The 17561-nt window shown below is 42.4% G+C and overlaps 1 protein-coding gene and 1 long non-coding RNA gene across 4 annotated transcripts in view; both read right to left on the bottom strand.

The window, feature by feature from the left end:
- LOC147267412 (receptor-type tyrosine-protein phosphatase gamma-like) overlaps nucleotides 1-17561 on the bottom strand; it is a 508446-nt gene that overhangs the window by 391390 nt on the left and 99495 nt on the right. The gene's annotated exons all lie outside the window — the stretch shown is intronic.
- LOC147267413 (uncharacterized) lies at nucleotides 4707-7536 on the bottom strand. The gene is made up of 3 exons (XR_015112026.1): nucleotides 6965-7536; nucleotides 6693-6855; nucleotides 4707-5020 (listed from the first exon to the last, which is right to left on the bottom strand). It is a non-coding gene; the product is annotated as an uncharacterized LOC147267413 (long non-coding RNA).

The following is a 17561-nucleotide window of genomic DNA, read 5'->3' as shown; positions in this document are numbered from 1 at the left end:
TGTGATGGACTGGTGACCTGTCCAGGGTGAACCCTGCCTCTCGCCCAAAAGCCATGGGATAGGCTCCAGCCCCCCCGCAACCCTTAACAGGTATAGGCAGAAGAAAATGGATGGATGGATGAATGGATGACACAAAAGTCAGTGCTCCAGATGGTGCAATACAGACATTCGATGTTGAGTTTTATCCACAGGCATGTAACTAAGTATTTTTCAAGAAAATACAAAGCACAGCACTTGAGACGGATGTACAAAAGAGTCAGAACACAAAACACAGAAAAAGAACACTGCATGTCTAAGAGTCTTCATTAAAATGTACAGTGACGTGCTGAATCCTAACCGCGTTTATCTGCAGCTGTAAGCAGTAAATCCTGAGGGTTGCCAAACCCACTAGGAGTCCTGTATTTGTTCAATGATAAGCAATAAATTAGAAAATAGATATAAAAATCAATAAGTGATTTTATGTGGCCTTTGTTACAATCAAGGTATTTTAAAATGTTCCTCTTTCCTCGGTCTGATTGGTTTAGAAGCTGAGAAAAGACGTCTTCAGTGAAGATCTCATTGCCAGAAGACCACCACCTCAATTTGACCCACAAGCTTTTATCTATACAAGGCACCTTTTACTCATCCCTCCCTCTCACCTCTCTCTCTGTTTCTCCCCCATTTCCCTCGGTCTCTTTCTCCAGCGAAGGGTCGCGGCATGAAACGAAGAGATTACTCAAACAGGACAAAGTCATATTCAATTACTGCACAGGGATATTGCCTGTACAGTAAATTGAACAATTATGTGGCAGAGCTACAGTGGCAGATGTGCACGGGGCCCCATTTTAGTGGAGTGTGCTGTCAGCAGCGCCGGGTCATTCCATTACAGCTGCAGGCTGGGAGGCTGCCACAGAATACTTATTAAGAACACACACCCACACACACTCCCAGACACACGCGTACACATAGAACCCATGGTGAAGAGCTGGACAACAGGGATCGAAACCAACATGGAACATTTACATTCAGCCACCTTTGATCAAAATAAACCCTCATTAAAGGAACTCAGAGGTATGAATTCAGATGAATATGTAGGTTTTACATTGACAACTTCAAATAGTTTTTAGAACCACACTGCCCACCATTAAAAAATTATCATACACCAAAATGTCTTAGGAACCCTGTCCAGCAAAGAAGGTCACCTCACAAAGGGGTCATTTAATGGGTTTGGGATAAATGTGAGGGTTTCTTTTCACATTAGTTTACCATTAAGGGTCCTGCACAGAAGATATTTAAACTACAGTAATTGCTCGTTGTCGCCATGGAATCCTCAAGAGCCACTGTTGCATTATGTGACCAACCCTCGTTTCAAACTGTGTTTGTTTAATAATCTTGATGCAGAAATTTCATGACCCGCTGGTGCTGATGTGCACAATGCTCTTTGTCTCTTTGAGTTGCAGCATTTTGTCAATTTACTCCAGAGTAAAGGCTTTTATCCGAGCAACTGCTCTGGTTTACCATGTGAGTGATGCATGCGTGACTTTAATAAAAGTGTGTGTACTTGAACCAGAGTCATAATCTTTCCCTCGCACTCACATTGAGCCAAACCACACCAGACCTTCAGCATGGTGTTTATCTTATCATTTATGTCAAAAGCTGTCAACACCAAAGGGTTTACATGACATATGAGAGCCCACTGCGGCTGACGCTGGCACCAAGGGGTGTCTCGTGTGTAAGAAATACAGGGTGAGACAGTCTCACTACTGGAAGAAGTTGGCGCAAACATCAGCGGCCAGAGTGACTGCCCTCATGATTTATCTATTTATTCTTAGCCATCTCAAGTTCTCAGAGCAAACAAAAGAAAACCAACAGCATGACTGAATTGTTCATCAAAAAAATCACATATAAAACGCCTTCCTTTTTTAAAGTTTCCTTTTTTCACTTTGCCAAGGAAAAATCTTAGATTGACTGCAGACGGTAAAACATGAAGCGCGGGATAACTCCCGAGCACTGCACGCGTCTGCTCACTGCTCCATAGAGGACGATCTTGACTGTACATGTGACAATAAAGACTCCTTTCAAAAGACAGTACATTTCAAACTTCTGAACTTGCAGCAGTTTTGTATGAAAACTTCTGACTGCTGCTCTCTTACAAAAACAACTTCAATTTTGCAATTAAAGTAATTAAAGTAAGGGTCAAAAGTCAGTCATGATCAAACATGTCACCTTCAATTAGAGGCTCCTCACTTGTCGTTGAAGTGTCTTCACCCCTCTCATTCTTATTTTCACATTGTCTCACTGGTGTTAACCCTCTGTCAACCTTCCTTCCCTGTGTTCTCACCTAATGTTTCACTTTGGCACGCTGCCAGTGAATTTATTAGCACACATCGAGGAAACAAAGAGGATACAGAGGGTGGGACCAAGAGAGACGATAAAGATAGAATCAATCCACTGTGGGGATTATATTTCTGTGCAAACACATCCTCCGTGAAGCTAACAGAAGAAGTCACAGAGCAGGGCTGCTAGTAAACAGCATTACAGTCCCATGATAGAGCTAGCATGGAGCAGGTACTTGGACTATGACAGGAAGTCTTCTACCCCGAGGAAGTGAAAATGAAGTGGCATCCATGTGTTTGATGAACAACAGTGGCTGATCTCACAGGAAGTGTGACAATGACAGAAAAACACAACCACCCTCGGGGCTTTCAACCTTTTCCTGTCTCCAAATGCTGTTCATATGTAAATAATCAATGAGCCAAATGCATTTCAAGAAAATCAGCTGCCTGGAGTCAATAATTACCAGATAGGATGTTTCAGGGATTTTTATGCAAAACATTCATGTATATAAATAGGCAGGGCTGGATCGGCATCTGTGTAAAAGGGACAACCGGAACTCAAGAACAGCTCACTCTTCTTGACACTGGTGTGTTTACACATCACGCCTCTGTTGTGAACAACAAATATGATATCCATCCATCCATCCTTCCATTTTCTACTACTAATCATGTTGAGGGTCAGGGTGGGGTGGAGCCTATCCCAGCAGCCTTCCCCCTGGACAGGTCACCAGTCCATGGCAGGGCCAACACATAGAGACAGACAACCATTGGCTCTCCCAGCCACGCCTACGGTCAATTTAGAGTCTGGATTAACCTGGTCCCCTCTTGATGTCTTTGGACTGTGGAGGAAGCTGGAGTACCAGAGAGAACCCAGCAGGAACAGGGAGAACATGCAGACTCACCCAGAAAGACCCTGTGCTCCAGCTGGGGCTCCACCCACAACCTTCTTGCTGATCACTGCTCCAATCTGATATCCATCGTCATCGTCATCTTCCGCTTATTCCTACACATTAAGGGTCGCGGGGGGGCTGGAGCCTATCCCAGCGTCAACGGGCGAGAGGCGGGGTTTGCCAACATAGAGAGACGAACAACCATTCACACTCACATTCACACCTACGGTCAATTTAGAGTATCAATCAGCCTAGTCCCCAATTGCATAGTTTTGGACGGTGGGAAGAAGCCGGAGTACCAGAGAGAACCCACGCAGGCACAGGGAGAACATGCAGACTCCACACAGAAAGATCCCGTGCCCGAGCCGGGACTCGAACCCGGAACCTTCTTGCTGTGAGGCCACAGTGCTGACCACTGCACCACCGTGCAGCCGCTGATCTGAAATAAAAATCATTATATAAAGATAACATTATACCAGCGTTGTTTGGCTCTGTGGAGATAAGCAAAGCACCATCGTACTGTGATGCAATTAAAATACTCATAATGTTTTCATTAACACCCTTAGTAAACTTGAAACATTACAGCTCTTTTTAATGGCGCTACAGCTCAATCTCATAGGAATCTGTTAAATGACGACAGCCTCTAATATTTAAATTTACCTCGGTAACAATAACAGGAAGTCAAGGAGCCTGTTTTTCATGGTAGACACTCAAAGTCAAGCAAGGATTTCATGCTAATGCAGTTAGCATCCATCTATATCATCCATGGGTTTGTGAGGGGGCTGGGGTCAGGTACAGGCTTTACGGGTCACGGGTCAGTCACAGGGCTGACATAAAGACAAACAACCATTTACATTTCATTTTGAAATCAATCCTCAAATTAATGAATTTGTGCCTTCCTTTGTGAATCCCTGAGATTTAATTTGGGTCCACCTGCCTCCTCACCAACATGGCACATGAAAGAAAGCATTTGAGGTCAAATTCTGCACGGAAACTGATGTAAAACAAAGAGGTGCAATGTGGGCATGTGTCTGCAGTCATCAGTCAGAGCTGACTATATTGTATGTGGATGGGAATATAAAGGAAGAGATACACACTGGTCACTATTTGAAACACACACAGGCAAAAGTGATGCAGTGCAGTGAAATACCTCTGTTGTAGCACTATTTATTGATTTTTTTGGTCAGTTTTTTTATTGAAGCTGTTTTTAGCGTTGATTTATTTTACTGCTCATTTCCAAGGCTGTAATTTGTGGAGCGGTGGAAGTGTCCTGGGTTCCGCTGAGAGGTGTTCAACCCTCATGAGAGGGAGGGACAAAATATTCATCACTTCATCAAAGCGTCTAAAGATTCAATAAAAACAGAATATTGCAATTTTGAGACTCCAGTTTTCTTGCTCACCATGTTGCTGGGGGGCATCTAACTACTTTTTTGAACCACCCACCACCACACACTTTTCCTCAATGAAGTCTTCAAAAGTCAATTCTGTTTTTTTTGTTCACCTTCTCAGTGACTCGTCAGATCACTCTCCACATCTACGGGGATCCAATGTCATGAATCGTTCTCATTTCATTCATTTTAATATGCTGCATCATTTTTATTTTATTTTTTTTAATCTCAGAGGTTACATTTTATTTACCTTTCTCATATTTATCTCCATCTTTTATCTTAAATCCCAAATCAAAATAATTCCCATCCGTCTCAGTGGTGTTCCGGTCGCTGCTGAATTATGAGTCCCATCGAGGAAAACAAGCCAACTTTACAGGAGCTGAAGAGTCAATCAGCTCTGCTTCTGCAGATGGTGTCTCGGAGATGCCTGCAGGCGCAGAGGGGGTAAGCACGCTGAAGGGTACATAATGGCACATTACTGTCAAAACTGATATTCCTACACACTTTTAAACTGGAACTACACTCAGGAGTTTTGAGGAGTGTGCAGAGATGAATACAGCAGATGAGCTTTATTTTCAATTCTTCTCGCGAGAAAGCCTTAAAAGCCTTTATTGTAGCAGCTAATGACCTTGAGGCACAACAAAAATTACAGCTAGTTAAAAAAAATTTTTTGTATCCATCTACTTTTTATATATTGATTCCCTAATCTCCAGTAGCTACAGCAGAATTTCCCCTCAGCGGCTCTGAGTTAAAGAGATAGCTGTGGTTTTATGAGGTGGTACAGTCACCGTTGTCCTTGACTACTTGCAGCTCTGGGCACTGGATTCTCCTCTGTTTATTGCTCCATCCATTTACTTTTACTTTTCTTTCACTTATAAATTTATAAGACATTTAATATCCAGCAACTCAAACCTGGAAATGAGTGGAGACGATTATCAGTCTGATTTCACTACAATGCCAGAAGTGGCCTTGGCTTCTGTAACTGGGTGTTCAGACTGTTGTGGACATGGACCCTGCTCCTGTAGTGACTGAGAACCTAAATGAAACTCTCTGACACGTCACATGTCCTGTCAGGGGGGTCGGACTCAGTAACATTGCTATTTCACATTCATGGAAGGCTGCAAAGCTTTCTCTCATCCACTATTTAGCAGGAATGTCTGAAGGGATCTACTTGATTTATTTAAATTGGTCCCTCTGCTGTTGCTTCATACATACCTACACTTTCAACTGTACAAGGCTGTATAAATTGTTGAAAGCGTTCCACAATTGTGTCATTTCACTCATGTCATCCATTTTCTAATAACATGTGGAAGGTATGATGGGACACACTTTATTGATTCAATAAATTTAGCCCTATTGGCCAATATAAATGTCAATCTGAATCCCATGGCAAGTCCCTCCCTCACCCTCTATTTCTACCAGATACAAATACATAGATACAGATGTAAATGAATATACAGAAACCAATAGTACCACAGTGTGTCCTCCTTTTCAGGTGGCCTTGAACACAGACTGCTGTCGCGAGGCTGCACAGAGGCAGCAGATCAGACTGTGGTTGAGTAGCAATAAATCTGTCTGCCAGGGCATCGCCACAACAGCTAATATGACTCTCATACAGCATTTCCTGGATAAATAAAAGTTAGATGCGCTGGCGATTTAATCCAGTGATTCCAAAAAAACAAATGTCAAAAAACAAATTTCAGCCAGTGGGGTGGAATGTTTGTGTCAGGCATGGACTGTTAACTCTCACGTTGACTTAATTACGGTAACTGCTGACTACAGACCTTGCAGGTGCTTCGTCTCACCTGATGATATTATCCTTTAGGTCAGAGTAGATATCAAGACTACTCAAGGACTTCTTGAAAGGTGTGGAATTATTATGATGGTCGCAGGGGCATCAAATCGATGCGTTTTATTCCCAGAGTGAGTAGGTTTGATCCCGCATTAGACACGCAGCTACTGACACAATCAAGGAGAGTAGTCATATAATGCATCACCCCTCACACCTCGCACGGCCTGCTCAATTGGTTGCTGTCATTCATTTAATCAGCATGCGCGCACACAAATCCAGGCATGCGTGTACACACATACACACTTACAGGCATTTGTGGGATGACAGCAAAAGTATTGAAGGTTGATTGAAAGCAGCTTTCTTTGTCCTCTGTGTCCTCTGAATGTGATCAAGTTCATCATCGGATCCTGGCAGCTCTGCTGTTGCTGCAGTTCCTGTCTACTCTCATCACTGTTAGCTTGGGTGACAGACTATGGGAAGAAAGTCAACAGATATGATTGTATCTTTACCGTACACCGCACAGCTAAAAATACATGAATAAATGTAGAACATTTATATGTATATTTTAATGTGTTACACCTGAAACACACCAGCCTCGTCCACCATGTGTAACTGCCAGGCTAAACTTATCCCTCACCAGTCTTTAAATAAAATCTTGAATTTAGGATTTGCTGTTGTGTAATCAGGGGCACGGCCAGGAATTTTGGGCCCCGTGAGAAGATATCACAACGGGCCAATAAGAACAGTGATCTGATTCAAGAAGGACATTTCCTTGTACATGGAATTCTGTCTTTGATCTCAGATTAAAGAAACCCAATCTTGATGGGTTTATAAGAGCAGCCTCAGCTTCACTAATGAACACGTCAACCTGGTTTGTGTTCCGAAGAAGACGACCTCAAGCCTTTGGTTCTAACAATGACTGGACACCAACACACCTGTCAATCAAATCAGACGCTGTGGACTTCAAAGTATCAGCTGCTGAGGAAACTCACACAAGGACACAAGTAGCTAACAAGTTTTGGCTGTTTGTTCTTTCTTCTGGAAGATTTTGGTGTGAACAGTAATCAAGGACAAGAACTGCTGTTGCTGGTTTACTGCAAAAGCAAGTTCACTGGTTGTTGTATTTAAATTCAATTATTAGAGTTTTTGTTTTTTAACAGCCTCCTAAAACAAAATGAGCAGTTCAGTGCTTTTGCATGAAGCAGAGACTGGAAATCTTCTCCCCGAAGGATGTGAGCTCTACAAGGTGGAAGAAAAAATTCTCACCTGAATAAAAAGATGAATATCCATCTAAAGAAAACAGACATACCAGTAAGTAAAGGTTTTCTTCATGCTTCCCTTCACTCCCAGTATGAGCTGTTAATGTTACCATAAAGTCTCATTCTATCAAGATAAGAAACATGGTGAAGCACATTAGTTAGCATGTCCAAATTAGCCAAACTTTAGCCTGAACCAACAAAAACTTTGCTTGCTAAATAGCAAATAGCATAAGCTCGTTGTTTCCAACAGTTATTAACTTTGACTATCATGTAATGCATGTTGTAATATGAAAGAAGTCGCTTGCCTCCACCACGCACACACAGGCCTTTTTTTTTTTCCACAATGCTGACATGAAGTCTTGTCCCTTGTCCTTACCAACCCTTGAAGTCATGTCGGTTTGTTTGTAGTCAAGGTTACACCAAAACTAGGGCGACGATTTTCTCCAAACTTGGTGTAAGGGAGTAGTACTGGCACTACATTTCTCAGCAGATCATTTTCACTGTTAGGACGGCCCACGGTTGTTAATTTTTTAACATTTTTATTTGTAAAGTTTTTTTTTTTTCTTATTTGTGAACATATCCCCAAATTCTTTCTGCTTTCCACGATGTTTCCTTTCTAATTCGCTTATTAAGTTTTAAATCAGTGAACATATCCCCGAATTCTGTTTGCCTTCCAGGATGTTTATCTAATTAAATTATTATTGATAAATGGTAAATTTGAAGACTTACAAAGTAGTTAAACATGTTGATACCCATTCAAAGTCGATGTATTGACATTTTACATCGCATAAGACCCCTGAAGGAATGTTGGTCTTTTCTGTTACCGCCTCCATACCGGGTCTGAGCTGAGAGGTCCTGGGCTACAGATCAGAGCTGATATGGATTTAGTCACACTTCAGCAGGATGACCTGTGTCACAGGACTAAAATATATTCCCTCTTCAAACTGGAGTCTCAGTGTCAGCCAAGAGCGTCACAACAAAGCAAATCAGCTACGAAAATAATGCTTGTGAGGTTCAGCATCTCATTCCTTTTTTACTCAAGTTTCAAAAAGATGTTAACAACCACTCGACTCAAAACTGGGATGTGCAAAGATCAACACAAACCGACAGAAACTTTACAGAAATGTGACAACTGAAAACACGTTTGTTTTGTTTTTTTTTTAAGCTGCCACATCTCCCAGGCAAAAAAACAACAACTTGTGAGAAAGAGTGAATTGTGACTTTGTCGTTTGATTTTTGCTGTCATGTGAATCCAAATTCCCTTCAGAAAAATGAGCCAATCACAGCTTTGTAAGTCCCCTTTCTTTGACTTTTTGTGTGTGCGGCTGTCCGTCCTTCAGGGCTGTGGTTGTTATCAAGAAAACAGTGGACCACTTCAGGTAAGGAAGGAGTCCTCCTGAAAGTGAAGGAGTTCAAGTATCCAAGGTCTTGTTCATAAGTCAGGGGACTATGGAGCATTAGATAGGCCAGTGAATCAGAGCAGTGTTGCATTCACTTTCTGGCACTGTGGTGATGGAAAAAGAGCTGAGCCAAAAGGCGATGGTCTCGATCTACTGGTCAGTCTTCATTCCTTCTCTCACCCTTGGTCACGAAATATGGGGTAAGGCTGGAAGAACAAGGTCTTTGTGCTTGGTTACTTTCACGTCATAGCCATGTCACGATTATTTAGAGACTAATGACAACCCTTTTTGTAAGACATTTTGCACCCAAGTTAGTTTCATTGATTTGCCCCTTCCTTCATGGACCTTCAACCGTGTGGCTTAGATGGTAAATCATCCAAACAAATTTCCGTTTAAAAAGTTATTCGGTGTAATTATGTATGAATTCAGTTTTCACCCATGGAATAATGCCAACTTCTTGAAGTATCTTAGGGCAAATGTCATGAAGGATTGTATCAAAATAAATGGGATGTTCATGATGAGCAAATCTTTGTAAAATAATAGTTAAACCAAGACCCAGTGAAATTTAAGATATGGCCTGACGTGGCAAGTCAAATAGCCAAAATGTGGAGACAGTGTTGCGTGGATCAGTTTGTAGTTGTGTCCATAGTGCGTATTCCTGGATATTCTATTGTTTGTTTTCTATAGCAGTTCATTAATATTGGTTGCTGAAGAGTAGTGAAGCAGCAGAACAAACATCATGCTTTGGCTGGAGATGTCTCATACACAGTAGAGCAGAACTTGCCATTCATATTTTCACGTTTGATTTTTATATTAATGCTGAGTTATAACAATGTTTCTCCAAGAGTAGTGATCCTTTAAATAAACCAGTAGACCCTGGGGACTGTAGGAGGCTAAAAAAAAATGACAAACACACCACTGGCAACCAAATTATCACGTCATCTTTATTTAATAAATTCCACTATCGGGATAAGGTGAGGGAGAACACAGCAGCATGGGCTGCCAAATGCAATAAAACTGGTGGAGCCGACGAGCTTTAGCCCCACCAGGCTCTGAGCATGAGGCACCATAAACTGAGCGATCGAGTGTCTTTGTCGCGCACTGCTGGTCCCAATCAAGAAACAGCAGTGGCTTGCTCTCTCCCAGCTCCCTCCCCACCTCGCTACCTACAGGAGACAAAAGGTCTCTCCTCCAAACCCAGGAAACTGCCCCGCTACCTGCACCACTGGCGACAGTAAAAGTCTCGAACGGCGTCCACCGCTCAGGGTGATTGGCGGATGGTTGGTCTTCTTCTGTAGTCTGATTAATCGATTATTAATATTGTAACATTGGCTGAGGAGGTATCATGTGGTGACACATGCAAAGGTTAGAAATCAGATTATCCCAAAATCCCAAAGAACTTCAATCCACTGTTATCACCACTCACTACATTACAGTCTCAATTACAGTCGCCAGCTCTGCCTGTTACAGTTTTTCAGATCATGAGTCCAGTAGATGTAAACTCCCATACTCTGAAGCCACTTTACTACACAAAAATCTGAATGAGCTGTTCCCCTCTCGCTGCTCGATTGCCCTGAATGAACATAAGAGAAGATTCCACTCTACATGCTGCGCAGTTACTTTCAAACTTTTCCACTCACTCACTCAATGACCACAGCTGCTGCCTCTGGCATCAAGCCAACCATCAACCAGATCTGTAAACCACGATGATGCTGGCATGTGATTTTCAACATGTGATAAAAGGAGAAGCTTCTTCGCCCATCAAATTCCCAAGAATTCAGTGCTCTATTACGCAGACATTTCCATTTTTAGTTATCAAAAAAAGAAAGTCAACACCACTTACTGCCAAGCTAATAAAATAGCTTTCTCTCATGAGTAAAATGACTACACAGCATATCATCCATTTCCATCTTCATTTCCCCACTTCAAGGCTGCAGCAAAAAGGCCCGAGAGCTCTCTGATGGGGGTTGGCGTTGAATGGTAAAACAGCTCGACAAGTAGCACGCAAATTAGGTTTGCCTCCTCTCCTCTGTCAATAGCCGGCCATGACATTGTGCAGCTCTGGAAATTAATTTCTAGTCAAGAGTGTGTGTGTGTGTGTGTGTGTGTGTGTGTGTGTGTGTGTGTGTGTGTGTGTGTGTGTGTTTGAGATAGGGTAGGTGATTGTTAATACCTACATGTGGGTCATGTTAATGGAAAGAAAAAAAAAAGTCTTTTCAAACGGGCCCCTCTGATATTTCAATAGTCCAGTGGCGATGGAGCTGGAGCCAACCTGGTTGACCTCCGAGTGCCACAGTCATCCCACAGTAAAAGACGGCCTCTTAAAATTATACAGCAAAGTGCTTGTAATTATGAGGAATGGGGAACACATATCATGATAAGGGTTGTATAGTATATCATACAGTTTACACTACATATCCTTAGCATGGCTTGGCCAATGGAACTTCAATGAGGTTAATGTAAGTAGTAAAACTTTGAGGTCCAGCTTCATAATGACTCGCTGTTAATATAATTAAAGTGGTATTCACGCTATTATTTTGAGTCAGCTTTGGATCTTTAGCTTTGGCCCCCTTCGACTTTAAATATCTCTAGACAAATTATAAATAATTGACATTTGTGGCTCCATATTTTCCGACTTTTCTTCATTAATGGGGATGACTAGGTTAACATAAAGGAATATATTTATGGTGATTTGCTGTACATGTTTTGTACACATCAATGTGCTTCGAGGCCAGTTGGACCCAAGGCTGTTTGCGCTGCATACAACATTGCATTTCAATCACATTTCCTTGGGTTGATACTGAAGTCACAACACGGAGTCGAACACCATACTGATTACGACAGAATTCATCACTGGCATTTACAGTATCTCGCCCATTACAAAGCCGTGTCCAGCCATGTGCAGCACTTGGGGACCAGCTTCACTTCTTTCTGTCAGCTTAAATTTGTGTGCCAATTAAAATTGAAAATACACTTTCAAACTGTGGAAAAGTTGCTACAAACAAAACAGTGTTATCCCATCACAGGTTTGTGAGGAGTGTGTTTAAAGTGGATAATGTAATGCTGCCAAAGGCGGCAGTACATGCAACATTAAGCATGGCTGTGGATAATAGAGAACCAAAAGAATTGGCTAGTGTAACTGCCCTTTTTAAGCTAGCACCTGATGAAGCACAAGTGTTGCGAATTCCAAAGGGCGCAAGTAATGTTTTCATACCAGGCAAACTTGAACTGGGTTCAATCTGTGCCAGCAGGTGCTTCGGTATGCTAATGAAGCATGGTCTGGTGAAACTACGGTGTATTTCCCTTTTGGGACAGCAAAAAAGTTTGTTCCATAGAAGAAGCTGGTCTTTGGTCAATGGCATTATGTGTGAAGTGCTATTTAAAAGGCGCATCAATCAGATGAGCAGATGCGCAGCATTGCAACACAGTTCTGTTCATGCCTGAAAAAACGTAAACGTTGGTCGCCACCTCCTCCCAGGCCTGCTACGTGCCAATGGCTTCAGTGGATGCCAGCCTCTCCCGTATATCAACAAACTGTAAGCCTTGCACACCTTTTCATTTGGTCCACGAGTAGATCTGTTTGTTGACGAGAAGTCTTCACTTCTCTATAGTTGAAATTCATCTGCCACTGAATGGCAACAAGCAAAGTCCTGGAATATCATGGGCTTTAAAAGGAATGACACACAGGACTGGTTTGAATGATGTCACGGTCAAAACACACCTATGAATGATCAGGTGTCTAATGACTGCATCTTGGTGCTGTGGTTTGAGCTCCGATTACGTGCCCTCTAAATACCAAAATGAGGTTGAATACACCCATAACAACAGCACCCATATTGCGCCATTCACCATAAATGGCACCCGAGATTGCTTAAAGAGGGTCTAACGTTTCCCAAAGTATCTGAGGACAAGTGCAGCAGAGACAGCTGGTCGGTCACATGCATTACAGACTCGCTATGTTTCCACCGCTGTTAAAGTCCCATCAGGGCCTTGTTGTGGACTTGTTGATTCTTTAGTGTGTAGAATTTACTGTTTGGTTTAGTATCTCTGATCTTGGTGGTGTTTCTTGTTAGTTCCTGTTTTATTTAGACATGTACTTCCCTTGTCTGAACTCCTGCGTTGCTTCCTGTCTTCCTGTCTGTTTCCCACCTTTTTTAAGTGAATCACCTGTGTCTGGTCCATCAGTCCGCATCAGGCGCAGCTGTCAGTTGGCAGATGATGTTTGTCATCCAAACATCATCTCACCTGTACCCATTCCTTGTGATTATTTTTTCATTACTTCTGTTTATTGTGCTATTTAAAGTTTTGAGTTCCATGCATCCTGCATCTAAACCTTTCACAACAAAAACATGTCAATATCCCATTTTGCACATTTACTCTTATTTGAAAAAAATGTGAAGACCACCTCAAGCAAGCTTAAAAATCTTGCAAAATGGAAAGATTTCATTGCTTTCTATCTTTTTCCCAATGCTTCAAAATTGCATATCAAAGTGTGTTGATGGAATCGTGACAAGTGCTTCTGTAATGAGACTAACATGCATGTTTTTGATGGTGAGGGGCGGGCACCGAAACACCTGGAGGAAACTCACTCACAAAACTCAGACATACAGTAGAAAGATGAGGCCTACTCTACACAGAATGGACCCAGGGCAGCCCAGGCTCATGCCACCCAAAAATCTTGTAATCATCTGCAATGTAACCACCCTAACATAGTATCACCTGTAGTTGTGTGAGGACCTGTCATATCACACAGCATAATCCCCACAAGAGCTTTAACATTCCCCGTGCCATGGGGGACTGGGAAAAATAGCTCCCGTGAGGTCGTTCACTGCTCACACAACACGAGGGAGGAGCAAACATATAAAAGCTTGTACAGCAGCCTCCTAAACCATGTCCCCTGGTGCTCTCGGGAAATTGAAAATGACCTTAAGCAAACGGGTTTCTGTCAATGATTATTTGTCACAGCTCTGCCACAGTCAAAGTGACATAGAGGAGAATGTGTGTGAGACACTGGACGATATCAGGAGGACTCTGATGAGGAGGCTACAGCCCCCCGGCAAGAATGAGACCCTTAGCAGGGACCTTCCTGTTACCTCAAACATGCTGCCTTCCCAAGAGTTTTTATTCCCCCCCTTCGCCACATTAATTACAGGGTTGACTCATGTCATTAAAATGGTCTTAGTGATGTCCAAGACATAAAATCAGCATTTGAGCACTTCTAGTAGCCAAAAAGCATGACTAGAAGGGAGACTTGAGGGTTGGGAATATTTGCAAAAACTTGTATGTGACTGACCTGCAAGCCAATATTCAAGAGTTGCCATCATTTTTTTTCCTCACTTGTCATGAGCTCTGACGACAGAGGAAGAAGGCAGGGCAAGCCGGTTACATATAGGGTGAATAGGACAAAGTTCAGCATGTCCAAACCAAATAAATACAGCTTCAACATATGGATTGGAACGTTAAGGTCAGTGAGAAAAACAAACCAGGGCCTCCTTCTCAGTGCCAGAGGGACTGTTCCATCACCCCAACAAAGGGAAACATGTCGTGATGATTAGCACCGAGCACAAAGATGCTGTCACAAACACAAGTGGGGACAGGAATCTAAAAAGGAGAGGTTGAACTGAACAAGGACAAAACCACATGACTGCCTGCTGGCTGCCTGCTGCGTCCTATCAGATTCCTCAAAATCACAGAAGTGAGAGCTTACAATTCCTTGGTAACGTCTGTCCATCTATTCTTTGTATCGCTCGTTCGCTCGTCACGAGGGCTGGAGCCTGTCCCAGCTGAGAGGCAGTTACACCCTCAAAAGTCGCCGCAGCTCCTTCAGAAATTACGCAAGCAATACATCAAATGCATCACCAGCAAATACAAAGTCTCAATTTATATTTCTGGTGGCCCGTTGGAAAACTGATATAGACTCAATTTGGTAAATGGACTCAATTTTATATGCGCTTTTCTACCTTAGCGGCACTCAAAGCGCTTTACAGTGTCATCTCATTCACCCACTCACTCACACACTGATGGTGGAGGCTGCCATGCAAGACGCCAACCTACTCATCAGGAGCAATTATGAGCTCAGTGTCTTGCTCAAGGACACTTCGACATGGTCACCGGGGTCGAGGATCGCACCAGCGACTCTTCGGTTGCTAGACGGCCATTCTACCTCTGAGCCATGCTGCACACATATAGCACACCATAAATATTCTGTCAAACTATTTAATGGTATATGTTTGTATTATCTGTATAGTTTAGATGGTATTTAAACAATGAAAAAAAACATGTTCACAACATTGTGAATATTGAAAATTAATTCCCAAAATGTTTGCAAAAGCCTTAAATTTAAACATGTACCAAAACTTTCCATCATCAACAACAGGTGAAGAATAAATATGAAGAGGATTGAACAAAACTGGACTGATATAAATATTGACCATCAGACTGTCCAATATCAATGATTGTGCATTCCTACTTTTTATGTGTGTTTCTGGAAAACACCATGTTTGTTATTGTTTTGTTGTTGTTACTGTTGTTGTTCAGAGTAGCAGAACAGTTAGACTGCTCGTTGTGTGTCTGTTGAAATCTTCCAGGCAAGTGGCCTTTGATGTTCTGAGGAGTTATACATGTAGAAACTGAACTTCTGGAGGAGTTTCTTTCTATGCTTCCAACAATGACGGCTGAGAAAAGATCAATGCGTGTATGACAGCAGCTCAAATCTCTGGACCTCCCTCTTGCAGTCTTTCCACCCTCGCAAACAAAGATTAAAGTCAGCAGGGCTCAGTCGGCAGCTCCAGAGACACAGCATGGCATGGCAGAAGGTCTCAGCAGAGAGTGACCTCGCTCTGGGGACGGTGCGTGGCAGTCATCAAACATTAATTGAGCATTGAACAATAATTTAATGATGCTCCTCAACAAAGTGACAAGCGAGAGTCCATAACAATTGGTTTTTATGAGAAATATTTGTTCCATTTCAAATTATTATAAGACCCTAAATGGGGAACATTCTTGATATTCACACTTCTAATCACTTCTAATCATTTCTGATTTGAAAATCTTGAACTAAGAGGCAACTTCTTTTGTATATGAGTCACTTATCCCAGATTAATTGCAATCGTGGCATGATAGAGAAGCACCAGCACAGGGACACAGTATGAATCTTTGTCTTTTCCTGTCTCTTTGTCTCTGTCCCTCACTCTGAAAGTATAGTGGCGTCCCCAGATAACGCTTGACTTGTCAGCGCTGTGCTGGGTTTTAATCTGCCATCCTGATCAGGCAGAGGGCAGAACAGCCATGGCTTGCTGAGGTCCTGATTGGGGTTTGTCAGACCCCTGGAGGACGCGATTAGAACAAGCTAATTAGGACAGATGGAAGTTTAGGAAAGTTTGGAGAAGTCATCAAAGGAGAGTGCAAAAGAGAAAGCAAAAGATGATATCGCCCCAAATCATCTCTGATAGAGAGGCATGTGGAGTGAAAGGAATTTGAAAGGATTTTTCACATAAGAACTAAAACTGGTCACATTCAAGAATCAACAAACTCACCGTCACCTCAAAAATTCTCAACCTTAGATGACATTGTTCCGTCTAATTACTGGATGTAATATCGATGCATCTAAACGAAGGTTCTCCATCACTCCTACTCTTCGTGCCCCTTAAATACAATCAAATCCCCACCACTTATCAGCCAGCTGGTTCTCTATTGTTCTGCTCTCTTGCGTGGATCCTGCCCACTATTACATCAGCATCTTATGTAAGAACCGGGATCAAACATGTGCAGGAGGGACAGCAGGAGAAGCATTGGTAGATCTTAGCAACAGCAACACTAAGTGAAACTGTCACCAGCTCTGTTTTTACCCACAAGCTCCTGTGCTGTGCAGGCACGGCAGGCGACCAATTAAGGTTAGACGAGCAAGCGGAAATATTGATATAAATAAACTCAAAGATCATTCGCGGCCTGGGGCTCACATCACTTGCATGGTGAAAGATTAATCCTGTCCCTCTGAAAAACTAAAGGCTCTAAAGGGACGGCAGAAGTGCCTTTTTTTTTTCTCATCTAAAGCGCTGGTGAAATTAAGAAAAAAAAAAAGAAAAGAAAAGGCCTGGAGAAACCTCTGAGCTAGAAGAGCAGCGAGGAGAGATGGTGAGGAGAGTGGCTTAAAGAGGAAAAGAGAGAGAGAGGGAAAGAGTGGGAGGGAGAGTGAGTCAAACATATACAATGACAGTGGCATGACTGCTCTCACTTAAAAACATACACACCCACGCGTACAACATGCTCTAAATCACACAACTTTGTCTTATTGCACTTCCACTCAGTGAAATCTCTGACATCTAAATCGATGCCTTAATCAGACACCCTCCTATAGATTCTCAAAGAAAAGCTACTACTCTTGTGTCATACATACAATGACTCAATGCAATTTCCTTCAATTTTTGTTCTATTTTGCAACTCCTTTGTTCACTATGAATTATCAATGAAACTTCCTCCACCTTGGAAACCTTTGAGCCGTCTGAAGTCATTGTCAGT

This window comes from Aulostomus chinensis, chromosome 3 (genome assembly GCF_037954235.1).
Source record: "Aulostomus chinensis isolate RoL2024-O1b breed Wild chromosome 3, RoL_Achi_v1.0, whole genome shotgun sequence".
NCBI classification, from domain to species: Eukaryota; Metazoa; Chordata; class Actinopteri; order Syngnathiformes; family Aulostomidae; genus Aulostomus; species Aulostomus chinensis.
This window is presented reverse-complemented; position numbering and strand designations above follow the sequence as displayed.